The sequence below is a fragment of the Eupeodes corollae genome, chromosome 3, assembly GCF_945859685.1.
Source record: "Eupeodes corollae chromosome 3, idEupCoro1.1, whole genome shotgun sequence".
Classification (NCBI taxonomy): Eukaryota; Metazoa; Arthropoda; class Insecta; order Diptera; family Syrphidae; genus Eupeodes; species Eupeodes corollae.
In genome coordinates this window covers 65,312,142-65,325,562 of record NC_079149.1, presented here as the reverse complement: position 1 = coordinate 65,325,562, position 13,421 = coordinate 65,312,142, and positions in this window count along the sequence as shown.

Genomic DNA, 13,421 nt, shown 5'->3' with positions numbered 1-13,421 from the left:
CGAAGTAGGTAACTGAATCAATTCTAGAATTATTAAGAAATCTTTATAATCAACGGAATAGCCACCTAAATCTTCCAGGTTACCATAGTATGTAATTGAGGTTTGGCAACTCTGGTCCAAAAAATAAAGACTGAAAATTAAAGCAATTAAAACAGTGTTTTTTGTTTTAAATAAATATTTTGTAGTCAAAATTGACCTTTTTTTTTATCCGATGGAAATCTTCAAAAGACACTCGGTAAGAATCGGTACCGAGTAGTGTGGGACTCTTACTGCACTAAAACCACCGGTGAATTGACCTGATAATTATTATTACTTCAATAGTTGTTAGGTGAGTTACATATTAAAAATATGCCTCTGACTCGATCACCGAACAGGAACGAACAAAATCCATCAAAAAGACCGTTTACCGAAATGTCTTCACCAAAACCGAATTCATCGCGTACTGCATTCAAAAATAAAACACCTGTTGGGAACTTGGCAGTTTGTGACCTGGAGAAAATATTACAGAATTCGATGGCTAATTTGTTAGATGTCAAGCTAAAAGACGTTGCAACCAAGTCTGATATTGAAGGAATCAGCACAGAGATTACTACTCTTAAAGAAAGCAATGCAGAATTGGCGACTCAACTGAACAAAATGGAGTCCAGATGTGTTTTACTAAAGAGATATGTTTTATTTGAAGAGAAGGCAAATGAGAGGAATGTCATGCAACCTCCGACGGGTAATACCCAGGATGCTGTGGAGAAAGCTAAAGAAATTTGTCTACATCTCTTGCAGACATCTAATACATCTAAAATAACTACTGTACGTCAAATAAGCACGGGAAGAAAGATAGCAAATGTCTTAGTTGAAATGTCCAACAGGGAAGATGTATTCCAGGTACTTCGTTCAAAATCCAAATTAAAAACACTGGTATCACAATTCATAAGGATTATCCGGCACCAGCAAGAGAGCAAAGAAATCGTTTAAATAAGCTAAGGTCACACATAAGTTCTCGAAATCGGAATATCAAAAGTCAAATGAGAGGAGAAATGCTTTTAATTTGCGAAATAAAGATTTATTTCGATAGAAATAGAAAATTAATTTCGGATGCAGAAGATGGTTTGTTGATGCTCAAACAGCTGGCTGGTGACACTAATGGCATGGAAATTCATCTAAGAGAGAAACTAATTAAGGCTAAAGGTTCAATTAGTGCAATTTGGAAAAGATGTTTTTCTAACAAAAGTATAGCACAAAGCAACAAGTTCAAGATATTTGAAGCGGTATCGGAGTCTGTCATGTTATACGCGGCACAAACTTAGGGAACGAAACAATACGAAACAGTTGAGAAACTTCTCCGATACTATATTAAGCGAATTTTTAGACTGAAGAGAGAGAATGTGGAATAGAACTTAATTTTTGTGTAATAACCAGGATGATTTAAAAGCTTCTTTATACTAGCTCATTTCCGCAGTGGACATAAAGCAACGAGAGAAATACTTGAATGACGCCACAGAACCTATATACAGGCAGCTCTATAGGATGGATGTTTAACACTTTGTTGGAAGATGTCCAGTTCTTAAAGAAATAAGAAGGAATGCTTTTGGTAGCGAAATACTGACGCAAAATCAAGTTATACACCTGCTTAACAATATAGAAGTTAAAAAATTATATCAATTCTGCAGGCTAGCTCTTCTCTATAGAAGTAGAATTATTATAAATGAAAGTTTTTAAATATGTTATTGAGCTATGTTATCTTTTTTATGATTTGTCAACTAGGCAGACGGCAGTAAAGCAGCATGGCTTTTTTTGTTTTTTGTTTGTAAACTTTAAAAAAAAATCCATAGTAGGTATGCTCTACCTTACTCTGTTGTCATAAAAGAATATTTAATTTTTTTAAACATCAACATGACAGTGAAAAAGAAATTTATCATGGAACTTCAAGCAAATCACTTGGTCATTCCTATGATAATTTTGCAGATACAAAGGATAATTATACTCCTACAAGCAATTTAGTTGTTTACAAAATATATTTTAGTTTGTATTTATGTATATTAAGGTGGTCCTTAATTTTAAACACTTTTTTAAAAGGTATTTAATCTGGTAGTATGACTTTTAGTTTTATAGATCAAGAGTCAATAGTAATCGATCGTTTAAAAGTGACCACTCAATCTGTAGGTATCTTTTGGAAACTTAATGCCATCAATCGGTTTGTACCTCCATTCTAAAAGAAAAGTTAAATAGAGATGAGGATAGTTTGCGTAGCTAAAGTTGATTTTACGGTAAAATGGTCATTGGCTTACGGAAGCAAATTCTAAACATTTGATTATGATGGATATAGTTATGGCCTTTTATAAAGGTTGAGATGGTGAATATTTAGCAATGTATAAAATTGCATATCGCAGAGCGCATAGACTTGCCTTAAAATCTAATCCAAGAAAAATACAATTATGTAATATTAACACAATCAATTCTTTTGAGTTGAACTTTTTTGATGTTACTAATTATTAACTTTGAATTTGAACTCAGCAAGCCACTCTAGGCACCTACTAACATTTTAAAAATTAAGGGCCACCCTAAAGTGCATTTTACATACACTACAGGTGTGCGGTATATGATTCGTATTTAAAAATAAAACAAAATTCACTATTCCTAAAATGTCCTTAACACTTTAAAGAAAAAAAGTGTAGTTTATAGATTTTAGTTTGTTTTAAACGAAGGTCTAAACCAAAGGCTAAACATTTATTTTGTTTTTTTTTTCGATAAAAAGGTAAAAATAAGGATATTAGAAATTTTTGCCAACTACTTCTTTTCATTTTAACTATTTACGTGCGGGAATATGTAAATTTGTTAACAAATTGAGGAGACGTGCATTGGTTTTATGTATGTACGTATAAATCTTTATCCTAATAAAATCGAAGCTTATTGAAATAGTTTTATTGAAAATAATTTGTTATTATTAATTATATATGTTTGTATGTACGGCATTATATTACAAACATACCAAGGAGTTTGATGTGTGGGGTGTTAAACATATTGCTAAAAACGTAGTTGGCTCTATAGAACAGTGTTATTTTAACATATTTCAATAGAGTCACAAAGTTCCAAACTGCATTTTTTAAGTTCAAATTGAACATTCTCATAAACTTGTTAATTTTAAAATGTATCATTTAATTTTGTTTTCATATCTATTGTATTATTAAATATTATACCCCAATTCAGTGAAATTAAAAAACGGGTCAAATCAAAAAGTTTCCCTAACAAACATTTCTGACAATGGAATTATTTAAATGGCCTATTAAATAGTTTCCACGATATATGTATGAATGTATGTATAGTGTAACATTGCATATTAATTTTGCATATGGTGTAAAATTAGTCACCTTTCCTTTCCAAAAAAAATGGAGTGGGGGAAAATTTGAAGCAAACTGAACGGTTGTCAGTTTGGCCGTTTTCGACTAAATTTGATGATAATTTTCTTACTTGGTTGCATGGTCATTTCTTATTCCATTTGGTCCCTTTTTTTAAGAAATTGAAAAAAAACTCGACTCTATTCTTTAAAATAAAATACAAGCCATTGGTACTTTTAATTTGTAAACGGTACATAAATGTATTTAATTGAACGCACCCCATAACAAATGCACGATCATTGAATGCACACGTTGAATGCATTCATTTCACAATTTATTGACAGATGGCTCAACATCTCAAAGTCATCACATCTCAAGATTAAAAGTAACATATAAAATATAAATTTCATAATTTTGGAAAAAGGGCGGTTATCATTAAACGGTTTATATGAATATTGTTTTCGAAATTTAGTTAAGTTCATTTATAACTTGATGTTAATTCCTCACAGCTCAGCTGCTGCTAAGTGGACACACTTTTTGTATTTCCTTTGATTAAAACTAAAAGCAGACTTAATTTTGATACCATTAATACTATAATGTTCCCCAAAAAGCTTCAAGATGAGAAAAATAACCATAGCGTTTGGTCTGCAAAATCACATTTTTAACTTCCCATAGGAAGTTATTGTAATGGGTCCGATTTGTCAAATTGAATATTTTGACATTTCTAGACGTTTCAAGGTCCCTAGAGTCGAAATAAAAGATTTTTAGAAAGAAATATGTGTGTGCGTGTGTACGTCCGTACGTTCGCGACCTTTTTTTCGTCATCCATAGCTCAAGAACCAGAAGAGATATCGATTTCAAATAAATTTTGTTATAAAGATAATAAGGCAGAAAGATGCAGAAAGGGCTCTCAAGAAAACTGCGTGGGTGTTTTTTTTACCATAGCAGTTTGAAAAAAAGGTGAACATTTTGGTTAACCCTAAATATCTTTCGAATCAAAAACGCTAGAGACTTTAATTAAATTTTATATAATATATTGTAACGTGATATCAAAGAAGTACATTTTTTGAAAAAAATCCAATTAGTATCGTTTTTTTTATAAATCTAAAAAACTGAAAAAAAAAATTGTCACCTCCAAAATTTTACGACTAAAATATGATATCATCTCCAAAACAATTTTGCGCAACGAAGAATATTGTTTTCAATATTCGATAAAATTTTGAAAAAAATCGAATTGACAGTTTTTTTTTACAAAAAATTAAAAACCTAAAAAAAATTTAACAAAACTTGGTAAAAATTTACTTTCGACTCAAATAGCTTTTAAAAAATTAAAAATATAGGCTTCAAACTTATTTTATTCCACAGAAAATATTGTTTTCGATATTAAGTAATTTTTATATAAAAATCCAACAGTCCGTTTTTTTCATAAAAAAATAATATCTACAAAAAATGGTACGCAAATTTGGTAAAAATTGATACGAGTACCTATAGACAAACTCTTAAGCAAGACAAATCGACAGACGGGATGGGAAGTTATCAGTGTGGGTCGCATCCCAGCCTCTTTTATTTATATGCAAAATGATGAAATATAGGTTTTTATCGAAAAGAACATTGCACAAGATATACCTGTAAAAAAGGAATTTAAAAATTTGTTAAAACAGCCTTTTTTACGTGGACATTTTTTAAGCACACTTTAAGTTTTAGGTGGATAACATTTAATGTATGCCACTTGCCATTATAGAGGATTAACCATTTTGTAGGGAATCCTTTGTTTTTTATGACTGCATTGATTCTTCTAGGAAAATTTTCAACAAAAGCCAGACATCGTTTTCTTGGAATGCCATACCATACATCTTGAATGAACTGCCATAATTCTTGCAAATTTTTCGGCTTTCTTTTTTTAGTTTGATGTTACACATCATTCCACAAATTTTCGATCAGGTTAAGATAGGGTGATTGCACTGACCACTTTAGAACGTTAATTTTATTGACCTCTAAGCAATTCTTCACTAGCTGTGATGTGTGCTCAGGGCTTTTATCACACATAAATCTTCATAGAAGTGGTTAATTTTCTTCTGAAAATGGAATCATATGGTAAACCAGGATACTTTTGTACACGTGTAAACAAACTGAGTGGTTTTTTTCAAATTTGTTTTTGCAAACTCTTATCTGGCTTTCAAGTTTTTTCTAAACGAATATCTTTTGCTGGACAACGCAACCACCTAAATATTTTTCATTTAAACGGGCGTCTTTCCGTCTTTGATGATAATTTTCTTTCAATTCGTTGCGGATGGCATTGGAGCTCTGAAACGCATCATTGGTTGACAAACGATAAATTACTTTGTATTCTTTTGGTATGGTCTTCCTTTTACGAGGACATTGCTCGATGTTTTGAATGGTTCCAAATCCTTCAAAATGCCAAACCTCGTTGTAAACCATTTTTCTGGAGCACTCCAACAGCTGGGATATGTCAAAAACTATCCTTTCCTTGGCTTTCATCTGCAAAAATATATAATTTTGGGTATCTGAAAAACAGCTGATTCAACATATTTGAAGGAAACCGACAATTAAATTCAAATTTGTTTTTTTTTCAGTGAATTATTAAAGTAATCAATTGATAATAATTACCTCGCAATTTAAATGTTTGTCTCCTTTTTGTGAACAACTGAAAGTTGTTTTTATTTTTTGCAAGCTTTCGAATTTAGGTATCCAACTTGTTCAATAAGGTATCTTAAAATAAAAATATAAACAAAAACCTATTGAACTCGAGCAGCGAATAAATAAATCGCAAATTTTATAAGTTTAGCTTTCAACACGATCAGCTGAAACTTTGACATAATTATACTTGACTTCGTAGTAAGAGTGAATTCTCTTGACTAATTTTCCAGACAACTTTTCAATAAAGTTGAATTAATTTGAAGGTAATTGTTTGGCAGTTGGCCAGATACTACAAACTTGCCTTACCTTTAAGTCCCTTATGTCGTTTTGTCTAATGACATGTTTTAACGCACCACAGTAGTCTGTTCTTTTTTGAACAATTGTTAAATATTTTTGTATGACAACAAAATTGTTAAAGTGTTATTTTCGCGAATTGTGCGAATTTATAAGAATAATTTTGGATCGACAATTGTTAGAATTTGTTGACCTGTCAAACTAAAAACAAATCATTCATTATGACAGTTTAACAATTTCAACTCAGCTCACGAACGAACGATGTGATGACGTCACAAGCAGTAAGAATCCCACTTGGGGTCTCCATTGAACTTTTCTGATGACAGAACTATCGGCCTGTAATAATAATCCAATAGAGACCAACAATCCAACATCCAGTCCATGATCCGGTCATCGCAGATTGGATTTTTCGAGCGGATCAAAATCCTGTCCTCAAATTTGACGTTTGTGGTGTATGTAGTGGTGAGCGTCCATTTTCTACAGTCTTTTTTAAATTAAAAGTCGAGTGCCTAAATTCATTAACTCAAAGTTATCATTACTAGGCACAGAACAGCTTCAAAGCTGTCGACGGACATCCTACGAAATAAGGTCCTTGAGTAGGTGCGCCCCAAATCATGAAGTTCCCTTACTTCTACTACCACTACTACCGACACTAAAGAAGTAAACAACAAAAACAACAAAAAAGTAAACAACAGATTAACCGTTTCTAATGTCAAATGTGACATTTAAAGTTGCTCATGGCAAGACATAATATGCCCAGTCAAAAAAAAAACAATGGATTGCGGATAAGATTGCGGAATAGAAGCTGGATTGGAGTTTACTCTTATTGAGCCTCAGGGTCAACATTTATGAACGACAATAGTTAGAAGAGGAACAAACCTCAGAGCTCTGTTTTTTTTAACTATTGTAGTTTTGTCAAACAAATGTTTCAAATGTGATTTTTACGACTTGTAGGAATTGTTGATCTGTGAAATAGCAAAAATTAAAATAAATGTTATAATTTTAAATAGCAAATGAAGAAAAAAAAAAAGAACAAAGCATGTATGTACATATGTTTTTAAAATATATCCGGAATTATGTTTTATTTTTTTTAGTTTCGATCACTTAAGGGCTTTTGAATTATTATTTTTTTTAATTAAAAAAAACACGTGTGTGATGTATCTTTTTTCAATTAAATTAGGAATGGTTTTCCAACTTTATAATCTTCAACTTCGAAATTCAGTTGAAATATTTATAGTAGGTATGTATTTCATAACATTATCGAAACGTCTTCTTAATTTTACTTGTCTCAATGATGAACCATTTACGTTAAAACGGCTTTCAACAGAAAAAGGCAAATCCAATTCTATCATTTCAAGTTTATATGTATACAGAGTTTAAAAATAATGTTAACAATCGAGCAGGTAGTTATAATCAAAGTTCAATATTGAAATCATCACAATTTAACTCCAAAACGTATATTTCAAATAATTCGGAATTATTAAATTCAAATTCTTAACAAAAGTATTGTATTATTTGTGCAACAGAAAAACAGTAACTTAAACCTGTAAACATCATCAATAAAATTAACAAAGCTAGGTATTTAAAATTTCTCTACAAAAGTCCAAGAATTTTTCTTAGATTATTTTGTAAGAGTTATGTAAATCTATTTTAAAGATATGTGCTGCGTATTTAGCACACCCGTTATGTGTTCTTTTCTACACTCTTTCAGTAACTCGTACAAACGTTACCAGTACACAAAAAAGGTTTTAAAAATGAAATAATTAACTACCGGCCTATTGCTAAACTATCTAAAAAATAAATAAATTGGGTGGCGCAACAGTTCGTTGTGAACCAGGGCCTAGTGACTTACAACTCTCAACCATTCCTGTGTGCGAGTACTGTTGTCAGAAATGGAAGGGACCTACAATTTAAGGCCGAACGGCTAATTTGAGAGAGCACTTTTTCATAACAAGAATTGCTCTTGAAGGATTTGTCAATCCCGCGAAAATATTTTTTTTTAAATAAAGGTGGCCCCTTGAATAACAGTCTAACGCATTAAACATCATGCGACGAGTACTAAACTATCTGCGATACCTAAACTGTTTGAGTCAATCGTATTTAACGTCCTTTCGTTTCACTGTAGTTCAATTATCTGTGATAACCAGCATGGTTTTTTTAAAAAGCGTTCAACTGTTACAAATCTGATTCACTTTACGTGCTTTTGTTTAGATGTTTTTGAAAAACGTGAACAAGTAGACTGTATCTTTACAGATTTCAGCAAGGCCTTTGATAAATTGTGTCATAAAACATTACTTTTAAAATTATCAGAGAAAGGTTTTAACGACTATTTCATAAGCTGGACCTCCTCATCATTGCAAGATAGACGTTACAGTGTTAAATTTCGTAAAGAGTAATCAAGTTAATTTGTTGTAAATTCTGGTGTCCCCCTAGGGTAGTCACCTTGGTCCTATTCTATTTGTTTTATTTATAAATGACTTGGTTTCGATCATACAAAATTCGTCTGTTTTTTCATAGTTAAAAAAGCAAATAGAGTTCTCGGTTTCATTAAGAGATTTGGTCGTGATTTCCTTGCCCCATATGTTTTAAAACTACTTTTTGTTTCATTTGTGAAACCACTCCTGGAATATGCCTGAACAGTATGGTCACCTTACTACGACTACACGTCACAAGACTCGAAGCCATTCAGAAAAGATTTTTGCGTTTTTGTCTAAGATCCCTTCCGTGGTTTCATGATATTCAAACATCACCGCTTTATTCACAAAGATTTTGTGTTATAAATCTTCCTTCTGTGACAATTCAGAGGATGTAGTTTTGTTTTATTGTTGGAATAATAAAATGACAAATTTCATCACCATCAGTTCTTGGTAGTTTAAACTTTAGTTTTAGTCGTTCAAGTATAAAACTCCAGAAACCATTGAATACTAATTTTAGCAGATGTGCATAGAACTTCACATCTTGCTTTCAATATTAGGGATGTCTCTTAATAACTCAGTGAATCCTTGAAATAATTTGTGGGACCAAGATTATAGGTGAGCTCACTGTAGATTAATACACTGTATGAATGAGCTTCTCCTATCAGTGAATGCCTTATTATGTCCTCATTTTTCTCTATTATGCTGTACATTTGTTCTTTCACATGGTTTACATTGCTGAAATCATCATCCAATCTTAGGTTTGGCCAAGATGGAAACGGACACACTAAGTCCAGTTTAATGGCCCTTTGTGAAACCACATGAATCTTGAGGCTTCCTCCTAACCTCAATGGAACCAGTTTGAGTCTCTTACGAAACGTAAAGAAGAATTTTCCTAGGTAATTCTTCCCTTTCGAGCTAGAGCAAGGAATGTGCAGAGAAGATGAAGAACTGTTTCCTCCTCTTCCTCGTCCAAACAGCTTCTGCAAAAGTCATTTGAGAATACGCCTAGTCTCGTGGCGTGCTTTTCTATTAGACAGTGTCCGGTTATGACACCTATTATCGAGCTTATATGCGATCTGCTTAGAGAGAGCAAGCACCTTGAACGTTTTAAATCCAGTGTTGGCCAGATGTTTTTTGTGACTTGACACGTGGGTATGTTGTTCCACCTGATGCCTGCCCTCCTCAAAGCGACTTGCACTAGCAACAGTTTACAAGTAGCGATTGGTATGCTGTACTGTACCGTTCCTGGCGAGTTCATCTGCCTTACAGTTACCTGGAATGTCTTTATGGCCCGGCAACCCAGCAAAGGTGAATATTAAACTGTTGCGCCATCTCCATAAGAGATGATCGACGGTTATAAACTGTTATAAAGTTTGTAGAGACAGAGTCCAGAGATTTGATAGCGGCCTGGCTATCAGAGAAAATACGGATATCAGATGTCGATATTAGGTTATCTTTAAGTCAGGACAAGACTTCTTTTATCGCCAAAATCACCGCTTGGAACACGATACAATGATTGGGAAGGCGGAATGAGAGACTTAATTTCAGTCGTTCGGAGTACACACCTCCAACAACCCCTTCTTTTGTTTTCGACCCATCTGTGTAAAAATGGATTGACTCATCCTCCAAGAATGTCTTATCATCCCAAAAAGATCTGGGAGGTATAGAAATCTGGAAATTTCTGTCGAATTGCAGTTGGGGGATGGTTTAGTCTGTGTGCTTTCTAATTGATTCTAAATACCTAAGAATTACGAAGTGGCCAATGTTGTAAAACCTTAGGTCCAGCCCAATAAAGATGAGAGCTTAATCTGAAATCCAATCTTACTCCACACTCATTGCTAACAGATTGCCATCTTGCAAAAGTGTTATGATCTTTCTTATGTAAAATTAAATTAACTACATTGTATACATACAACTGTTTTCGAGTAATTTTTATGAACTTTAAAACCTCGCAAGATTGTTTGCTTGGACTTTTTAAGAAGCGTTAAGGGTCGTGCACATGAAAGGGAGCAACGAATGGACGAACAAATGTGATTTTACACATTTCAAAAAGTCAATTTCAAACAAAGACACATTTAAATTATAGGAAACCAATTGACACTAATACAATTTGCATTTTGTTAAACAAAACAATTTTGTTAAAACAATGTGTGGTTGATACAAACTGTCAAACTCTATTCGCGTTCCATACACGATCCAAACTGCAACGAATAAATTGTTCGCGCTCAGCTTAACCTCAAAATTATACCACTCTTGTTTTGTTTGTTGAAAAGGGGTATTCTAAATTGACAATTAATCGCTGTCTGCAAAAAGAAATAAAGCTCATGTGCGACATATGCGAACATCCATAGTTCGCAGTTCGTAGCTCATGTGCAAGATGCTTTAAAGCACTATTCACATGAGCACGACCAACGAATGAACGAATATTCGTCGATTTCGACATTTCTTTCACATGTGAGTTTTTAATTCGTCGCGAATGAATTTTGACAAGAAGCCACAGCTAAACACCATTCACCACCGAAACCAAAACAAGAATGATTTTTTCAGGTTAAGTACGCGCGATTATTTTATTCGTTGCGAGTGTGTATAATGTGGCACACGAATAAAGTTTGACAGTTCGTATCAACTAAAATTTTTTCGCGACGAATAAATTTGTTTTATTAAATTTTTAACTTCCCATAGTTATTGTAATGAGTCTGATTTGTCGAATTGAAATTTTGACATTTGTCGACGTTTCAAGGTCCAGTCGAAATAAAAAAAAAAGATTTTTAGAAGATGTCTGTGCGTGCGTGTTTACGTACGTTCGTACGTCCGTATGTCCGTGCGTCCGTACGTTCGCGACGTTTTTTTCGTTGTCCATAGCTCAAGAACCAGAAGCGATATCGACTTTAACTAAATTTTGTTTCACAGATAAAGATGCAGACAGGGCTCTCAAGAAAATTTCGTGGGCGGTTTTTTTTACCATAGCAGTTTAAAAAAAAAGGTGAAAATTTTGATTAACCCTAAATAGCTTACGAACCAAAAACGCCACAGACTTGAATTAAATATTATATAATATATTGTAACGTGATACCAAACAAATATATTTTTTGAAAAAAAAAATCCAATTAATGTTTTTTTTATAAATAAAAAAAACTGAAAAAAAATTGTAAACTCAAAAATTTTACGATTTATGATTTTATCTCCAAAACTATTTTGTGCAACGAAAATTAAAGTTTTTAACAACTAATGAAATTTTGAGAAAAATCGAATTGACAGTTTTTTATAAAAAATAAAAACATAAAAAAACATTACTCAAAGTTGGTAAAAATTGAATTTCGACTCAAATATCTTTTCAAAACTTTGAGATATTGGCTTTAAACTACTTTTATCTATTAAAAAATATTGTTGTCAACACTCAGTAAAAATTTGAGGAACATCTAATTGACATTTTTTTTTTACAAAAAATAAAAACTTATAAATAAATAAATAAAAACTTGTTTGCGATATTCAGTAGTTTTTTTTTTAAAGTCCAACAGTCCGTTTTTTTCATTTAAAAATTAAATTTACAAATAAATATAGTACGCAAATTTGGTAAAAATTGATGTTTGAATCTTGATATATCTCAAATTAACTTCGTTCATAAAATTTGTAAAACTTTAAGAAATGCTACTAAAATTGGTAACTTTTTTTTCCACTAAAAATTTATTTAACAAAACTAGATTTTCAAACTAAACTTTTTCTTTTTTTGAAAAATATTGTTGGTAATTTTGAATTTTTTTAAGACTAATTCAACTGACAACTTTTTTAACCCAACACGAAAACATAAATACAAACTTTTAAGTAAGACAAATAGACCGATGACGGGATGTTAAGTTAACAGTGTGGGCACATCCCAGCCTCTTTTTAATATATGAAATTGAAAAGTAAATGTATGCATCATAAATCAAATAGAAACTATATTGCTATCGTTTTGTTAAGAATCTGTGTGGAAATATGTCTTCAAACGTATATAAACACACATTTTGTAATTCATTCGTCGTTCGTTGGTCGCGCTCATGTTTTTTTTTTTTTTTTAATAACGTTTATTGTAGCTGAATTTATATAAATTTTTTTCGTATAACTAGATTGCACAATTTACAGAGAAATGGTATTTTCTACCTTACTACTGAAAAACTTATAACATTTATACAATAATAATATCACAGATACAAGAAGTTTTTAGAAGGAAAAGCTACATGAAAAACCTTCATTTAATTTAAAAATAAGTATATTGTCGCGCTCATGTGAATACTACTTAAAGGCTTAAATGTCCGCACTAAAAATATAACATTGTCGAAGTTAGTTTTAAAGTAAATATCTTATTTTCCTAGACTATGAAACTCTTTTTAATTGAAATACAGACTTTTTAACAACCAACTGTGAAACAACGAAATTTCCATACCAATATATATGTAGATGTCTAGTCCAGTCACAAGAACGCTTAGACAGACATGCACATAGCACACAGTAGACTATTCGACAGCAAAATTTTCAATTAAATAAGCTCGTCTTCGAATCATAGCTTAACTTACTCTCATCGGCGAGTTGCCAACAACAGAAAAATAGAAGGTGTTAACGAAGACGGAACACACAAAATATTTTGTTGATAGTAGCAGTAACATGTCTCTTATCGTCTGTTGCTAAACTTTGTCGTTAAACACTGCTGCCACATGCGTCTACACTACACTCTACGTCTGCTTTA